Source organism: Bacillus rossius, chromosome 1 (genome assembly GCF_032445375.1).
Source record: "Bacillus rossius redtenbacheri isolate Brsri chromosome 1, Brsri_v3, whole genome shotgun sequence".
In the NCBI taxonomy this organism is placed as follows: domain Eukaryota; kingdom Metazoa; phylum Arthropoda; class Insecta; order Phasmatodea; family Bacillidae; genus Bacillus; species Bacillus rossius.
In genome coordinates, this window is record NC_086330.1 from 363,119,824 (window position 1) to 363,139,251 (window position 19,428).

The window sequence follows — 19,428 nt, forward strand, 5'->3', positions numbered from 1 at the left end:
ATGTGTTTTTTTGTGCAATTTTGATGCAAGTGTTTGGGAAACAGCTATTATTTCCTAATTTATCAAAACATTCTGACTTGGATACCCTACATTTGTAAAAAAATTACAGTACTGAGCAATATTCTTCTTTTTTACCTTGTACTTTGCTTACATAAACAAAAGAAAGGTCTTTAAATAATATTAAAAAAATCATTAAAATATTTAATCAATATGGCAGTTCACCACGAGAAATACTATTTTCGTATGACGTAACGAACAATCCCATTAAAAATACTGCGATGAAATTGTATTTTGACCCCGGGATTTTAGTAGGTAATACATTTCGAGACGTTTTATTGGTTGGGTTCTTTGGTATACGCCTATGTGTCACTTTCTAAACATCACTTGTGTCAACCCGATTCTCATCTCTGCATTCCTGAGAGGTTTATGTATTTCTTCACCCCCGTTCGGCACTTGCTGGAGTGTCTCGCATGGAGGGTGTTGACATCGTATTTTCCAACTGGGGGGGGGGGCCTCCTTAAATCTGTTCTCAGGCTCATAAATAACTTCATATACGTGGCTTTGCCACGTCTGGGAGATTCACGTGCGATAAATTTTACTTGCGGGCCAGCTAAATAATCCAGAGAGATGGTGTTCATAAATCCGAGGCATGCAGTGATGTTACAAAAAAAAAAAAGGTAAATGATACTCGCACAGAAGAGAAGAAACAAAGTTGTGGCATGAAGTTAGTTTTTTAAAAAAATATATCTATATTTTTTCAAATTCTTTTATATAGAAGTTAAATTGTATATGTAAATTTTACAGTAAATATAAAACCCGAATTACAATACCCCGTATCTTCCGTCCGACATCTATTTGTCCTTCAATTTTTGTTCCGTCAAGGCTACGCGATCTACCGTCAGAATATTTACCATGCAAGTGTTTTCCGACAATACATACGTGTTTTTCCTCTCAAAGATTTATTTCTATATTGTTAGCTAGTTATTTCGTATATTGCCGTTGGCAATATTGGCAAATCCTGGGAAAATATTCAGATTCACGTGTGAATTGTTTGGAAGTGAGATTTAACATTCGCAATGTTACCATGCGAAACATCTGAACGGAAATAAAAACTCCACATGCCTGAATTATGGCATCAATAGACTATCGCAACCAAACCATAGATTCCGTCCGTCAAAAGTATGAGTTGGCCAAATTTTCGTCGGACGGACGGATGAAATTTTTCTGACCATCTGATTGGCTGAAGATCATATGACCGACGAACGAAGGCGACGAGCTATTGTAATTCCAGGCTAACAAACATTTTATAAACGAAAAATTCTTTGGTTGGTAGCTGCGAAAATCATTTTAGTATTAATGTAATAGCAGCATGATGTAGGAAACCAGGAAATCACGTATTAAATATCATCCATCTTTAGCTACAGCGAAAGTGTAACCTCCGGAGTTTTGGAAAAGATAGAATATTTGTCAAGAGTTGAAACACTACGTCAGAAAGTATTTTAATGGGTGCATGTGAGTTTAGCGAGAATTGTTTTGGTAGTAATGTTACAAAATATTCATTTGGGAACCAGTTACCAATAAGTATTGTGTGATACTACAAGAACAATAGTGTAAATTTGTAAAACATATTGTTATGGTTATTAAAAAACGTTCTTCGCAGTAATACTGGGTTAGGATTCTTACCCAGGCATTTATGCTTTCTGTTGTCCCAGTACCTCCAATAGTTAAAGTTATTCGTTATCCGTTCCCTGAATATTCTTCCAATATTAAACGCGCACATTAATAAGCATAATAAAACAAAATATAGTCCAATGATTGAATATTCGATTATATTTTCCGTGGTTTAAAAAATATATGATTGTGTAAAATATCCGCCAAAATTTTTTATTATGCGCCAATTATCGTAAACGTGATAATAAATTATCAGTATTGTTTCCAAAAAACGTATTTCATTTATGCAAAAATAGCCCTAACCACAAGGTTCTTGTAGCACTACAAACTATTACCTGGCAACTGGTTTCCAAAGGAATCTTTGGTAAAAGTACAGGAATTTTTTTTTCTGTGTAGTATGAGCGTTAAAGTTAAGGAATTACTTTTGCGTAATCAGTGGAAATCACTGGCGAAAACAAGTGAACTCAAACAACCGAAACCAACAGTAGGAATGCGCAGATTCAAACGTACAGCTCTTTAGATGTATTTCCAATTAAATTTATTTACTGATGAGTACTTGTTTGTGTCATTTAAAATTAAGGGAATTTTAGACTCTGTAAGGACTTTTCTGTTAATGGGATGCATATCCCTAATAAAACTTAATTTTGAGTTTAAAAATAAATAAACACGACGTGTCTATCAATTTGTTTTAATAATTATTATAAATTTCTTTACCACTTTGTAAAAGATTATTAAACTCAAAAGCTGCTATAGCTATTGATTTTGAAATTATAAAAAGTTGCAGATATCAAACACAGATTAAATTTAGTCTTTATTTTATTGTGATGCCTCCAACGGTTCCACAGAAATGCACCGAGAATTGTTTTCCATAAAGCACTGCAACGCGGAGTATAATTTCAGTTGATCTTCCTGTTGATTGCCTTTTTTTCTTAGTTCAGCTTGTGCAGAATAGCAGTTCAAATACTCGCGTAAGTTCTTAGGCTGGCTTCATTTACAAAAAAAAAAAAAAAAAGCAAGGCGGAAAAAAATTTAATAACGAATTTTTTTTAAATATTCGTTTATAAACTACGCAAGACGCCAGCATGCGTCAACTTTCAAATTATTGCGTTTCACCTTGCGTTTCCGCCTTCCGTCTTTGAATTGAAGTATTCCAAAAACTTTTAAATACGTATATGTTATGTCTTATGTGCATAGAAGGCCACGGTATTGTTTTTATATATAGGCAGAGACCGGAAAAATTCGCGAATTCATTTCGCGATAGGCTAAAATACAAATAGTTATACCTCAGTGCTGCCTCTGCTATTGGCTCACCACTCACCTGGATGACTCTGAGCCAATGAGAAACACCCAACCAAAGCTTTATCGAATCACAGGCTGCTACGCTGGGACGTCTCACAAGACAGCAACCAATGAGTGGGTGACATTTGACCGAGTGTACGTAGAACTATGGAGTTCATCCTACAGGTCATTGAACCCGCGAATTTTTCCGGTCCCTATATATAGGTAGGGGCAGGCATTTTTCGCGAATAGGTAAATCTGAACGTATATTAGACTGCAACAAGATATAACCGCATTAACAGTTTCTTCCTTGTGATTGGCGGCCGTCTGCGAGAGACGTCGATGCCTTATTTGATCGAGCCACTCAGTATGCGTTTGCTTCTGCACTGAATTACTGTGATTGGTTGGTGTTGTAACAATCAACTGTACCTGAAAGAAACTCACTCAATTACGGAATACAGACGATGCTACAGTGTTTTAACTAGGGACTGGAAAAATTCGCTGGTTCAATGACCTCTAGGCTAGCTTCCAAAATCCTCTGCTTGCTCGGGAAAATACTCCCAGTTCATTGGCTGTTAACTTGTTATACATCTCGACTGGGTAGCCTTGTGATTTGATTCTTTGGCTGATGGTCCCTCATTGGTCCAGAGTTCTCTAATTAAACTGTGAGCCAACAGCATAGTCAAGCCAAAGGTACAGGTATTTGAATTTTCACCTACCGCGAAATGAATTCGCGAATTTTTCCGGTCTGTAGTTTTAACTTTCAGCTAGCCTTGGTTTCTTTTCGCGAAATATGCATGGCCTTATATATAGGCTACACGATGTTTTCGTACAGCAAAATAAATTAAGATTTTTTAAAAAATTAAATTAATGACTATTTTATATGTTTTTATAATAAACACGAGTTATCAAATGAAGCACGTAGAAGTAATAGGTTTTCTAGTGTTTTACAAATTCAAGTTGTAGGGTTGGTGATTACTCGCGACTTGCGTACTTCATAAACGTAAGTAATTTTCTTGCATTCATAGCGTGTTACGTTTTTGCGTGGCTGCGTTCCTTACGTAGTTTATAAACCACGGTCTTAGTCCAGTATATATTGAATAACGTTGTCACAGCTTGCCAAGTATACTTGACGGTCACTTGCGAACCGACAACTCATTTTTAGGGACTGGAAAAATTCGCGGATTCAATGACCTCTAGGCTATCTTCCAAAATCCTCTGCTTACTGGGGAAAATACTACCTGTTCATTGGCTGTTAACTTGTGACACGTCTCGACTGAGTAGCCTTGTGTTTTGATGATTCTTTGGCTGATGGTCCCTCATTGGCCCAGATTCCTCTAGTTAAACTGTGAGCCAATAGGATAATCAACCTAAAGTTATAGGTATATGAATTTTCACCTACCGCGAAATGAATTAGCGAATTTTTCCGGTCTCTACTCATTTTAAATTCCACGCAAACGACATCACGGACAGCAGGCAAACACAGAAAAAATATATATATTCTGCACTTTTACAAAAATATTCCTTTTGAAAACAGTTGACAGGAAAAATATATTGTTACTCTGTACAATACATGTCTGTGGTTATTTTTGCATATATGAAATAGTTTTTCCGAGATTAAGAAAATTGGCGCACAGTTAATAATTTTTTATTGATCTTTCATTCAAGCGTAATTTTTTTTTAAACCCATGGAAAAGATAACCGACTATTCAACAAGTGGAATTTAATTTGTTGTATCACGCTTATTATGTGCGCATCTATTCAGGGAAACGGTTTACAAATAACATTGTGTCAACACAAAGCATAAACTCCCGTGTAAGAATCCGAACCCAGTAACGCTGCGAACACTATTTTGTAGTGACACGGTTGTTTTCGTGTAAACTTATTTATTTATTTATTGCCTTATTTTAAGTGGCGATGTTAAGGCGTACCGCCTTGTCTTACACTTAACCACATACATATTTACTAACTAGGTACACATACCAAAAAAAGTCACAAAATACATTTAAATAAAAACTGAATTAACATTTAATACAAATATGAAAACAATAATAAATAAGCATATACGATACACATGAGCTACCTGAAGTTATAATTTATTATAGGCATACTATATAAAGGCCTTTTTTAATCCATCTAATGCTAAAGTTATAAAGATTTAAAGATATTTAATAACCTAAATATTTATATAAAAAACTAACGTAGGCAGAAACAATTTAGATATATATACCAATACATTTTCTTACAATAAATCATACATATGTATACACGTACACTCACACATGTTCAATCAGCTACGGACCGGAAAATTTCGCTGGTTCAACGACCTGTAGGATGAACTCCATAGTTCTTCGTACACTCGGTCAAATGTCACCCACTCATTGGCTGCTGTCTCGTGAGACGTCCCAACGTAGCAGCCTGTGATTCGATAAAGCTTTGGTTGGGTGTTTCTCATTGGCCCAGAGTCATCCAGGTGAGTTGTGAGCCAATAGCAGAGGCAGCACTGAGGTGTATAACTATTTGTATTTTAGCCTATCTCGAAATGAATTCGCGATTTTTTCCGGTCTATATCAATCACACATATCTGATACCACAGTGATTTTACATTATATATATATATATATATATATATATATATATATATATATATATATCGTCGGCTTACTTCTAAAACCTCATAACTCCAGATTTTCCCAGTTTTATATTTCGGTTGTGTTTGGTGTATTTTTTTCATTTTTTCATAGTGCATATGCTGATAAAACCTCGTAAGTCAACTCTACTTAGTCTCTTGTCGATTCACAAATTATAAAACCACGTATCTTTGTCAGTCGAAACCGTGCTCCAAAAGCTCATAAGTTCTCCTGTAAATTTGACTGAAATGGAGTTACGAGGTGTTAGAAGTAAGCTGACGGATATTCCTGGTACATTTGCAGGAAAAAGAAATGTTTGCGGTGTGGACTCTAAATGTAAAACAAACAGAACCGGTGCTCGTGGTCTCGTATCGGCGGCGCCGTCTTGGATAACGAGGTGGGGAGAGAGAGTTTACTTCGCGCCGCTCCATCGAGGCTGGCGCCGTGGAGTCGTCTCGCTCTCGCGCGCCGATTGGCTCGGCGATCAGCGAGTCGTCCGCGGCCGGTTGACTGGAAAATAAGGAAGCTCCTATTTCTCCCCTCCCCCTTCTCCCCCATCCAAAACCCCCCCTCCACCGCCAGGGGCAACGACTTGCATCCCGGCGACAGCTGGAATCATAAAGCCGCGCTGCAATTTACCCAGCGTGGCGGGATTAAACTCTCAGCCAGCGATGCGTGAACCCGTTTCCTAATTTACCCCCCACCCTCCCCTTTTTTTTTTCCGCGACGTAATCACGTCACTCCAGAAACTAGTCTCTTGACTCTACGTATGCCAGGTCCGACCAAGCATTCCCCCACACAAAAAAACTCGGAAAATTCGGCGAGTGGACTAAAAGAGAAAGAGAAAGAGAGAGAGAGAGAGGGAGAGAGCACGCGTTAAACGTTTGAAAATTATAACACTCTAACAGCTCAACGAAAAAAAAAAAGAAGTAAAATTCGGAAAGTGTAATCACAGCACCAAAAATTCTAATTTTTTTCTTCTATAATGACTTAACTTTCGTAACCCAACCCCACACATATGTTAATTTCAAGGTCATCAGACACCTTTAACTTCCTTCTATAATTTCAAACTATTGTGTACTGAATAAGCCTGTATTTTCACTTAATTTTTTTTTCTGACAGTTCAAAGAATGCTTGAGACTTAAATTTATTAAAAAAGGGCATCGTATTCTTATATCCGAGGACGAGTATATGTAATACGAAGAACAAAGTTCTATAAATACTTGGTTTGCAAATAATGTGGCATCTATTTCCAATCCAGTATAGAATAATTAATTAGAAAATATCGCGTGCAGCATTTAAATACAGGTGGATCCACTTCTATGCGGACTGAATTCACGATTGCCTCTTGACGTTTTCTTTAAAAATGTCTGTTAGGATGCTAGTTCGTAATGCAAGCATTAGTTGAGCTGATATCAACATATTTCGGTACATTATCTGATAATCCCACTTTAAAATTACAAGGCTTACACTATTATGAATCTACACTTTTTTTTTAAATAGGCTTTCTTTAATTTTTGTACCATTTAGTTTTACACTAAATGAACAAAACCAGAAGAAGTAACATTGTTTAAGATCGGAATTTTTTTTGGTTATTTTATGATGTCAGGCTGGACTCCAAAAACTTGTGCGTAACCAAGACGATGTCATGTGCTGATTGGCTGTTGCCACATTTCAACCTTCTTTCCGGGTATAACGTGATTAGGTCAGGTGATTTTTTTTTTGGTGTCTGTGATTGTCTTACAGTTCTCCAGGGCGTGTCAGATAACCCGAAAAGGGTCTTTCTTCAAGTCAACGAATATATGCATTCTAAACTGTCACCAAATAACCACGCCAATTTTGCAGATTTCTAAACAATAGGTGGACACGAGTCTAAAGAAGTCCGCAGCTGTAGTGTCGGAAGCGGAAGTAAATGGCTTGTGGGTTGAGACAAAAATAATTAGGTTTTAAGTTTTCAACGCCAAGATCATTTTAATTAATTTGTTCCTTCTTTAATTACTTTTAATAAGAGGATATAAAAACAGGAACAAAATATGAATGATATCAGAATTCGATGTGTTTGTTTTGTCGGCTAGATATTTTCATTCCGGAGACTTGAACATACAGAATAATCACTACGGTGTATAGTTTTAAAAAAATGCCAACGGTTTTTCAAAAAATAAGGGCTTGAAACCAAATAACAAACATTAAAAAAATAATGGCTCTAAATTTATTAAAAATCACACAAGTAAAACCTCTATAATGAACTAATCTTAGAACAAAATATATTTTAATATATGAAAGAATGTTTAAATAGGTTAAAATTAGTTTAAAATTGTAAAATATTTTATGTTATAAGATTTGTTTACTATACAGGTTTTTTCTAATGTGATTTTAATAATTTTATTTGCATTTTTTTCCATGTTTGTTTATTTTGGTTTACTGATAATTTGTGGCCTAACAAGAAATGAAGTAAGATATCAAGTTAAAATAGTCATTAAATAAAATTAATAAAGAAAAAAGGAAAATAGTAACGGCGTGAGGGAACCGTACATTAAAAGAGTACATAACGGAAGGAACAAAAGCATGAGTATTTCCACCTCAGCGCCATTTGCGTTTCACCTCACTCAAGATTGCGCAAATTTCAGTTTTAACACCCGCGCACGTTTATGATAAGGGTGTTTATTCCCCCCCCCCCCCCCCAACTCCTTCCGAATAGCATTTCATTTCCACCAGCGCATGTCCGCGTGTGTGAGTGGCGAATATCACCGCGACTCACATACTTTCGCCCGTGACCCAGTTAGCACTCTGCACACCGCTTCTTTGTGAGCTCATCTGCAGCGGAAGGAATCGTGAGGCATGAACGTCACTTGCCGGACGTTGTTACTGTCGGGTAAGCAAGGACAGTTTTTTTCCCCATGATGGTCTCATACAAATATTGTGCGAGTAGTTTTCACGCCTTTCTCGGCTCAGATTCGGCTGTCGTTTTGCCACGAGCAGAGCAGAGACCTACTTTGGCAAATGAAGCGTTGCTTCCTGAACACTTCCGTACACGTACTTTCCCTCTGCACTGTATTTTTTTTTTTTTGTAAATGGGACATAAATATTCTCGTAAAACTACATATATTTGTAAATTTGTACATTTACGTGAAAACAACTCCAGCCAACACTCCAATAGTGTTCGCAGTAATAACGGATACTGATTCTTACCCGGGATTTTATGCTTTGTGTTGTTCCAGTTATTTGTAAACAGTTCACTGAATAGCTTTCCAGTATTAACTGCGCACATAATAAGCACAATGAAACAAAATAAATTCCATTTATTGAACATTCGTTTATCTTTTACATGATTTAAAATATTCTGCTTTAATGAAAAATCAATTAAAATCTACAATTATGTGTCAGTTTTTGTAAGAAATACTCCGTTTTACGTTGTAAAACGTATTTCATATATGCAAAAATAGACAATGGTCATGTGATGTATATAGTTAAAATATCTTTCTGGTAGTATTACAAAATATTTCTTGGTAACTGGTTTCCATAAGAATCTAGTGAAAAAGTACAGAAAATATTTTTCTGTGTGTTTTCCTTCTTATTCATTACTAGCTGTGCTTGCGTCTTCGTTCGCGTCGACAAAACAGGAACAAAGAAAATAAGTAAGGACTGGGAATATTCGCGTATTCCATCGACCTACAGGATGAACTACACATTCTTTTGTATACTCGGACAAATAACACTAGTTCACTGGCTGCCGGACTGTGAGTGTATCAACTTGTTCGCCTGTGATTCGACACATTTTCGGTGGAGGGTTTCTCATCGGCTCAGAGTCGTCCAAACGAACAGCGAACCAATCGACAATCTCGAAATGAATCGGCTATTCATCCCAGTCTCTATTAAAAAAATAATGATTAGAAAACTACGCACATAGACTTAGAAATTATTTTTATTGATATTTAAATGATATAATATTATATATGTATTTTATAGGTTACACAAAAGTAATATCCAAGCATTTAACTGCAGCGATTTCTGTGAAACCATTCGTTTGGGGGGAGGGGGGAGGGGGTGGTGATTAGAAATCACAGATGGCCGTATCGGTATTCCAACCCGTGTCCTTGGAGTGTGGATCCAGCACCACTCCATTGCGGGCCTCGCTCCATAACTTGGCACCGGAAACCTTCGCGGGTTCATTCCGCAACAGGCTAAAATTCAAATACACATACCCTAAGGCTGCCTTTTTCTATTGGCTCACTGTTCATCTGTTCGACCCTGGGTCAATGAGAAACATTCAACCCAAGAAGTATCCAATCACAGGCAGGCCAGTTTAGAAGACTCACTCACAAGTCAGTAGCCAATTAACAGGCGTTATTTGCCCGAGTGTACAGAGGACTGTGTAGTCTATCCTGAAGGTCATCGAAACGGCGAATTTTTCCAGTCTCTATTCATAACTCTCTTGTTGGGGAAACGTACATGGAGGACGTTGTCTTGTTGCCCTCATTTCACAGCGACTCCAGCGTGTGTGGTTTACGCCCCTTCATCCGCCCGTGACTACCACGACGTCGGGAATCAAACCCGCGTCACCCCGGTGGCAGGCGAGTGACATGAACACCACTCATATGAACAAACAAGTCTGTGCCAGCTGCGGCAGAAAAAAAACGGGTGATTTCGGAAGGTCTGTAAATATTAAATGCATCATTGATTCCAAAAGGTGTTACCACCACCTTGTAGTACATGAAAAAAGCATTCCCGAAATGGGACTATTACATGACCTACACGTTCACCGGACCTGACAGCATGTTTATTTCTTCCCGCGGGGCTTTGAAAAGCAACGTGTGTCAAGACAACCGACCAAGGAGTGTCGAAGAGTTAACGGCTCGTGTCCGTCATGAAGTGGCTCGCTTCACACCGGCAATGCTGGGGAATGTAATGTTGCCCTTCAGGGCCCGGCTAGAAGCATGTGTGCTGTTGGACGGACGTGATCTCGACGTTATTATGTAGGACATAATTAATTTAAAGCTACGTTTAGTAAATTATTTTTTATGTACTCTATTTTGGTGGGAATAAATTTTGGGAACTATGAATACGTTTTATTTTACAGCCCTTTCAAAATCGCCTGTTTTTTTTTCTGTCGCACCTGTTATTATAAATGTAAGCGTGGTTTGACCACGCGTGCCGCTAAACCTTCGCACTTCACCCCCGCAGCCACAGGGTGGTTACATGGCATGCTGGCCCTCCTACCCCCATACGTGGAGAAGATTTCGGTTTTGGGACTGCAGGGGTTTGGGTTTGAAGACGTGGGTGTCAAAAGAGGGCATCGCACCAATTGGACTTCTTATGTGAAGTCGGTGAAACAGCTGGGAATCGAGTGTCGAAGTGGCAGAGTCTGGCTATAATGTTCCTGAATGTTCTAGAAGATTACAGAATGTTAAAGATTGTTCAAGAATTTTCCAGGATGTTCGATAACATTCAAGGTTGTTCGAGAGTGTTCAAGGATGTCCCAGACATGTTCTGGACCTTCGAAAGGGGCTTCTGGTCCCGGTTTGATAGCAGTTAAGCGAGGAAGGGCTCCGCCTACCCGGGAACACATACGGTGAGCAGAGCTTCAGGAAAAACAACGCGATTTCAAAACTACTCAAGAAATCCGAGTGGGATCTGCTTACGAAAAGCATTTAAGAGTTCACCGAGGGCCGAAAAGTGCTTTTGATTTTGGATTAAGTTTTTAAACTGTATTTTAAGGAGAGTTTAAATGGCTTAAACGCATGTTTTCAGAGTAATTTTTAGGTGTAAAAAAACCAGTACATATTCTTGAAAGCACTTAAGGGACTTGTATTACACTTTTATCTTCATTTCTCAGCCATATAATGTTACGGTCACCGCTCAAATTTCACAGTTATCCTGTGACGACGAGAAGACTGCGCGCCAGTTCAGAGCCTTGCGCTTAGAGGCTACACCGCGCTGGAAATACCATCGAGCGTCGCGCTTATCATCCCGCCTCACTAACACACATGCACCCCTGACGAGGCGGGCCCCTTAACTTCGGCCAGCGGATAAATAAAACATGGCGGCGACTGTTGCGGCGGAGGGTCGTCAGCGGCACCCGGGTGATGGACGGGACGGTCTCGCCGCCCGAGTTCCCGAAGGTCGCCGTCGGTAAATCTGCCCCGTCGGGCGGGGAGGAAGATCTCCCTTGCAGATCAGCCGCGTCGTCCTCTGGCGGCGCCGCCGTCCAAGGACTCCGCGTGACCCCCACCGCGGGTTCACCGCGATCGTGCGCACAATGCGCGGAAGTGGGCAGTTCCGTAATGCAAGCAAAGGGCACGGGTGCCAGGGACGCATCTGGAAATTCGCCTCTTCCTCGCCCTCCCCACCCAATAGCAATAAACGTACTAGTCATGATTTATTTGCAGCCATGTGACATACGCAAACTTTTTTTTATGTCGAATTTCACCGAACCCTGCGCTACTTACCAGTTTTTAAGTATTAGCCACAACGTGAACATTCCAAGAAAACTCACTAGACACTTAGTAATAAAGATTTCCATGTAAAATAAAAACACTATAGATACATTATAAATATATTATTTCTTTATTCTTCATGTACCATCTCCTCTAAGAAGCTTTTGCAGCCTTCAGGCTGAGGACATCAGTGAGGATCTTTAATGCAGCGGTTTACTATTGCCTTCAAGTCGTCCATCCTCCTTCTGGGGAGATTTCTCCCACCAAGGACCAGAGGGTGCCCTGTAATTCTACCGACATTCAAAGAGGCCGTTGGCACTTGACAGAGGGAGACTCCACATTTCGGGAGTCGCTCGGCTGGCTGTTGGCTACGTCACAGGCACCGGGCGAGCGTATTTCCAAACCCTAGGTTGACTCGCGTGCTGGCCCTTGAAGCGCGCTGGGATTGGTCGCGGCACTGGCGGGGGAGCAGGAGGGTTTTTACGGCTAGGGTCACCGTGGAATTTGGGGGGGGGGGGGGGGTAGGGTAAACGGTTGTTTTGATCTTGGCGGGAGAAGGAGAAGAAATATGCCATCATGACGTGGCTAAGGGGCACAAAGCCAGATTCGGCTTAAAAGAAATAAATGCAAGCTAACTCATAGGCATGTGTACTGCTGCAAATTCTGATAAAGAATTAGAAAATATCATTTTAGAAGACTCCGACGGTGCAAAATTCAAGATGGTTAGCAAAGAAATGAACAGAGATGGTTTTAGTTTAGTGCTATTATCAAGAGTGAGGAAACTAAATGCGACGGAGATTTTGAGTAAGTAATTCAATTGTTAGGTGAATAATTCCTCAGACATTACTAAACCAGATTGTATTAAAAAAAAACGCAAAACGCACTTTTTTTAGAATTTTGTTTTTTATATATCATTGATTCAAACTAATAATTAGTATTTTATCTGTATTTTTAAGCGTAAATTATTGAAAACTAAATGTTACATAATTCTGCATGAAAAACACAATATTCACAACTTTTATGATATAGACAATTTATATATAACTCATTTAGGCGTGCTTATAGTCAGAATGGTAATTTTACATTTGAATTACACGTTACACTGGATGGATATCTATAAAAACCAATTTTAACTAGTTATATTTCTGCTGCCAAGTCTGACCGAAAAATTTTGTGATGAAGGTAGGTAGTTTACAGAAATTAATGAAATTATAATGTGTATACATACACACATACACATGAAACCTCATGTGTGTCATTACAATGGGCCAAGTCATTCATCACAGCTTAACATGCCTCAATTTTAGCCAGTGAAATCATTTAAATGGAGTGTAGTATTAATAAATTACGTATCAAATACATTAAAACATTTGAAACAATACCAATCTCATATCCTAAAATAATACAATTCTTTAAAAACATCGGCGCGTGTACTCATGCACGCGCGTTAGAAGTGTCGTAATAAAAAACTTGTATATTACGTGCAAATAATAATTAGAAACAAAAAAAATAAGGACGGATAGTAAAATATAAATTAAATAAACAAAAATTTAAATATATAGTCAGTATTAAATATTAACATAAATGTGTATACATTTTAATTAATATTGAAAATAAATAAAATATGCCGAAAGTTTATCCTATTTTTTAATTTAATTATTTATTAAATAATAATGTAATAATTTATAATTAAATAACTTATACAAACGGGAACATAACCCTACAAACACTCCCATGTCAAAGGCCATGTACTACTAACCCATCCACAGACACTCCCTGCCAACGACAACAGAAGCTTACAAGCAACCTGACATCGTTGTACATACGGTAACATAACCTCACTTATATAAATACACTTTAAAAAGTTTATAAACACAATTCATAGAATTAATATTCACAATAAATTAATGTTTTTATTTTATGAACCAGTATTCAATATCAATCACTAAAGTATAATATTTAAAAACACGTATATGATTATAATTGGTAAGAAGACTTTCTTTATGCTGTCAAGTTTTGATGTGTACGGAAATTTGACATTTGTGGTGGATGGCAAGGGAATATTTATAGAATTTTATTAAATTAATTGCAGTAAAATTCATAGTCGAAAATCAGGTCCATAGCCGGGGTTTAGTATTGTATCGGAGCTTAAATTAAAAATTTAGCTATGCAAATAGAATAATTTAATAGTCGACGTAGTTGCTCCGGCAGCGAATTATAGCTTCCCAAATAAACTGCCAGAAATCACGTGTTCAAAACAATAACACACTCTTGTAATAACATCTTATCAGTGTTAAGAAGATTGCTAGTTGTCACTCTACCACTCTGGCTCTGGGGTAGAGCGCCTGCCTTGTGACTTGTAGGACCCGGGTTCGCGCCCCGGCTCCTCCAAGGCGGATTGTCTCAGGCAAATGGTGGCATTTGTCTGATAGGAATACAATCCATTGCAAAAAGTCAGGCTACCAAAGAGACGGTGGGTTGTAACAAAAAAACCTACCAGGGTGGCTTCCAAATGGGGAGCCTGTTTCTTTTCTAGGGCTCCCCATGCGGGGGTCATCCGGGGTTTCTCCGGGGTCGAGGAGTTTTGAAAAAAATATTGTAAATATTTGTTCAATTTTATTTTGTTGAAGATACTGTCCTGGCTTTATTGTAACATCGTACAAATTCACTCTTATTTTTCCATAACTTCAAAAAATTTTACGAACAGATCTTTTTAAAAATGTTTATTTTAGTAAAATGTTTTTGTACGCTTTCGTTATTAATACGCGATTTATTTCTATGAAGTATACAGCTTAACCTGAGTTAAACATGTAGCATTTTAGGTTACAAGCATAACTAAAATAATTAATTTATACATTCTTGTTACAATGCCGTATATTTTATACAGGATCTTATATGGGTTATATTAATTTATTACTAAGAATCCAAAAATTATTGTGGCAATTGTTGCTCATTGAGGTAAATTAACAATGTCGCATTGTTTTGAAGGTAGGCGTACTGGTTTACCGACTCACTCTTGCGCACTGAGTCGTAACATGAAAGGGCTTGAGGGTGATACACCTCAGCATCCACGGTCGGCGAGGAGTCTGCGTTAATTAAATGATTTTAAAATGGCAATTATTGTGCGTTAAAATTCTAAATTTAGTTAAAGGATAAATTGCTACATAACAGCTGCCGCATGTCTGTACTAAGCATTTGAAGGTTATTGTCGAGTTACGAACCCCGCACCCAACCAGATATTCATATTACTGTAAAGTTGCAGAGATGACTAATATTATGTTCCGTAAATAAGTGCATGCATATACACAAACACATAATATGGAGTTATATTCTCGTCGTGGTGCCGGATTGCTTCTGTCCGATCCCCTCTTCTTGACCATCTCCCTCCCTCTCCTCCTAAGACGCAGCCAACGAGAGCGCAGTTCAGGCACGCGTCGGCGAGTCAATCTAGGGTTTGGAAACAAGCCACTGGGCGATGGGATCGCCTCGTCCTGCGCCTGCTCTAACCTCTTTTTTCTTCCCCCTAGATCCGTCCCTGACGGATGCAAGCGCTACGTCGTTCTCCGCCCGGCTAGAGGTTTCCGTGGTTTCCCGACAATCACACCACGCAAACTTCCTCGGGTTGTGTGTGCTGTGCCTTCGAAAGGCCTCTGATGGCCTCGATGATAAGCCCAAACATATTAGATAACATGATTCCGGCCAATCTTGTGCGTTAACCGCTCGTGGTCAATCGATTCACGCACTGACGTCGCGTCGTAGAGTGCTTAAGTTTGGTTGAGGAGGCTATTTTTAGGTTATGGTAAAAGTACGTCTTCAGATAACGGGAAACCTATCAAAATCCAACCAAACATGGGGAATTATTTTTGAGAGGAAAAAACTCTCCAAACAATTTTTTGATGTATAACATCTTAACTGTCGGTATTTGGTGCGACGTAAGTCAAGGAACGAAAAATGCAACACTCATAGTGATGCCATCACAACGACGAAAAGGAATCTTTATAAACATTAAATGTTTAAATTTTAAAAATTACTCAGTATTTCAACTAAATTCCTTTTCAAGTTTTTTTTTCTTTTCATCGGAGCCGTTTCATTATATAGTTTAAATTTAGGTCTGCTAATCAAATGATTTAATAGTTGATGTAGCTGCTCCGACAGCGAATTCTATTGGCGGGCGCGGAAACCACGTGCATCATTTACATATATTTATCACGTTCGGAATTATTTTAAAGAATTCTACCTTAAATTTCAAGTACGAGTTTCGTTTTTTTTTGTCAACATGGGAACAAATTAATTTGCTCGTTACCGAGGTTAGAGGTTAGATCTTTTTGGTTGTTGTTTTGAGTTAAGAGACGTTTATATGTGACGTGTTATATTCCTGTTTTGGTGCTACTTGTGTCAAGATTGAGATTTTGTTAATAACAAAAATACTTTAAATTTTCGATGTTTATAATTGCTTGAACTTCACATGTAATTAACAGATTTTAACGTTCACCTGTACAATTACGTAGACGCAGCCACCTACTGTGTTCGCAAACAGCTTGCCTCTATAATGACAGGACCTTAAAAATCAGAACCTGTCGCATAGCGAAATTATTTTTCCAATTTTTTTCAGTTAACGTCTCAGATGATGAAAAAAAGAATTTAGTAAATATCGCAGACACACCACATTAGTGAAATTTTTGAAGAGTGTACTTCCACCTTTTTGATAAAAAAAATGCGTCTAAACTGTAGGCATACCGTTACGCTTTGGAAACCAATCCAAGAAATAGACTGTAATACTACAAGACAGATACTGTAACTTTGTACAGCACATTCCTATAGTTATTTTTATGCATATATGAAATACTTTTTGAAATAATGAGTTTTTCTTACGTTTTGGCTGATAATTTAATATTGTAATTGGTGTTTCACTCAAGCATATATATATTTTTAAACCACGGAAAAAATAATCGAATACTCAATAATTGGACTTATTTTGTTTTCTAATGCTAATTATGTGCGTAGTTATACTGGAAAGCTATTCAGTTATCGGTTTGAAAATAATTTTAACTATTCGAGGTACTGGGACAACACAAAGCATAATTGCCTGGGTAAGAATCCGAACCCAGTATTACCACGAACACTACTTTGTAGTTATACAGTTGCTTTCATGTAAATTCAAAAATTTACAAATATCAGGAACTTTACACGCATACATCTGTTCTGTTTACAAAAAATAAGCGCATGTAACTCATTACATGTGATAGAATTTGAACTTATTTGGCAATTCAAAACTCGACTCTTAAATATATATCGTAAGGGTTAAAACTGCAGAGAGAGAGAGAGAGAGAGAGAGAGAGAGAGAGAGAGAGAGAGAGAGAGAGAAATAAGGCTATTTTCTAAATAAACATTAACTAACAAAATTATTACTCACTTCGAAATAAGTTCAAACCCCTCTGTGTTGCCCTCTGTCCAGAAACTCCCTTACTAGATGCCAGCAAGTCGGATAGCGTCAGGCGCAGGCGGGTGCCTACCACCGCGACCCGCCTAACCCTGCAGCATGGCGGGGTTCAACCTGAGCCGCACGCCGCCACGTGGAGCCCGCCCAATGCATCGTGTTCTCTGCACCGTCCGCAACCTATTCTCCATCCTTTTAGCGCCAGAAACGTTTTCACAACAATTTTTCACGAAAACGCTGCATTGAAATTCAGCCTTGAAATTTTACTCCCAAAGCGCCCGAAGATTTTTCCACTTAAAAAAAATAAATCACGGAGTAAAGGAACGGCTCTCGCGCGTGTATCACGTCCGTGCTGTCGTGCGAGCGACGGCACGCGGCCCTGGAATGACCAAGTGGCGGCGAGCGACGCGCGCCGCATATTTCGTCTCGCGACGCCGTGAGCCGTGAGCCGTGAGCCGTGAACGAGGGCCTTCCGGCGGGTCACGACGCAGGCGAGGCCAGACCCGTCGGAGGTCTGCACGCTGGGGACGCACCACAACGCCGAAATACCACAACGACCTACGTACAATAACGCCGAAAACCATATCGCCGAAATGTCAAAATGACCACAACGCCGACAGCTAGAAAACTGCTGTGTACCACAACGCCGAAATACCACAACGCCAAACGTACAATAACGCCGAAAACCATATCGCCGAAATGTCAAAATGACCACAACGCCGACAGCTAGAAAACTGCTGTGTACCACAACGCCGAAATACCACAACGCCGAAATACATTAACCCCGAAAAATGTTTATTGCAGGACTGCCACAAAGGTTAGGTTAGGTAAGGTTAGCACACAAATTCATTCAGTTGTTTTTCATTTTGCTCCTGTGCCCCCCCCCCCCTCCCCGCAGCAACATTTTTCGGCGTTACTGTATTTCGACGTTGTGGTACACAGCAGTTTTCTAGCTGTCAGCGTTGCGGTCAATTTGGCATTCGGCGTTGTGGTATTTCGGCGTTGTGGTAACGACCCCTGCACGCTCAGTGCCGGAGGCGTCATTCGCGCGCGGGGCAGGTCCGGAACCCTGGACGTCGCGTCGCTGGTCCTTCTACTCGCCTAGAGACGCAACTAGAATAGTTTACACCCGGAGCAAGGACTGGCCTTGGCGCTCCCCCCCCCCCCCCTTATCACAACCACGTTTTAATTCCACTGTTACAAATAGTTTCGAGTCAACTTAGATGATAAATAAATACATATATCTATTTTCAGTTATTTCATTTTTAATATCTCACAAGTTGGATGGTACGTGGAAAAAAAAAAATTTAAAATATTTGACGGTATAGCCCTACATGTATGTATTTTTCAAAACAAATAATTTAGTTCATCTGCCCTCTAACATTTTAAGTAAATTGCAAGGTAGATTTCGAAGAAAGACTACCTATTGTATGTATGTACGTAGGTATATATACACACTTTTGAGTATATATCTATATACTGTATATATTTTGTTTGGGGCACCTGCAGTTCGCGACTCGCTCGCTCAAAATGGTAAAAAATTGTGACAACCTTAGGCGTGCACAATGTGGTCAGGATATGCGCAGTAACATAGGTCTGACAGGTGACACAAATCGCCTCTTCTGCGGTTAACAAATCCCGTACATGTTGAAGTCCAATTAAGTGTATATATATAACGATATTTAAAATAAAGACTTTTCTACTAGATATAATATTACACGAGACAGTGATATTTATTCGAACGAAGGTCAAACCATCTTGGTTTCAACAGTTTTTATGTCATAACATTTTTTTATCGGTTTCGTATTGAAAATTTGGCCTTCGTTTGGATAAATATCACTGGCTCGTGGTATAATGTTTATATTGTAGAAATTTTTTTTTTTAAATATTGGTATAAATGTGGAAAACGAAGGAGGAACAGGAGAAGGGGTGCGAGAGACATACTTTTACCTACCCGGCCGGGGGACGGGAATAGAGA

General features: G+C 38.9%; 1 protein-coding gene across 2 annotated transcripts in view; it reads left to right on the forward strand.

Annotated features, from left to right (window-relative positions):
* The window catches only part of LOC134528333 (A disintegrin and metalloproteinase with thrombospondin motifs like), a 421,345-nt gene that overhangs the window by 33,483 nt on the left and 368,434 nt on the right, over nucleotides 1-19,428 (forward strand). The gene's annotated exons all lie outside the window — the stretch shown is intronic.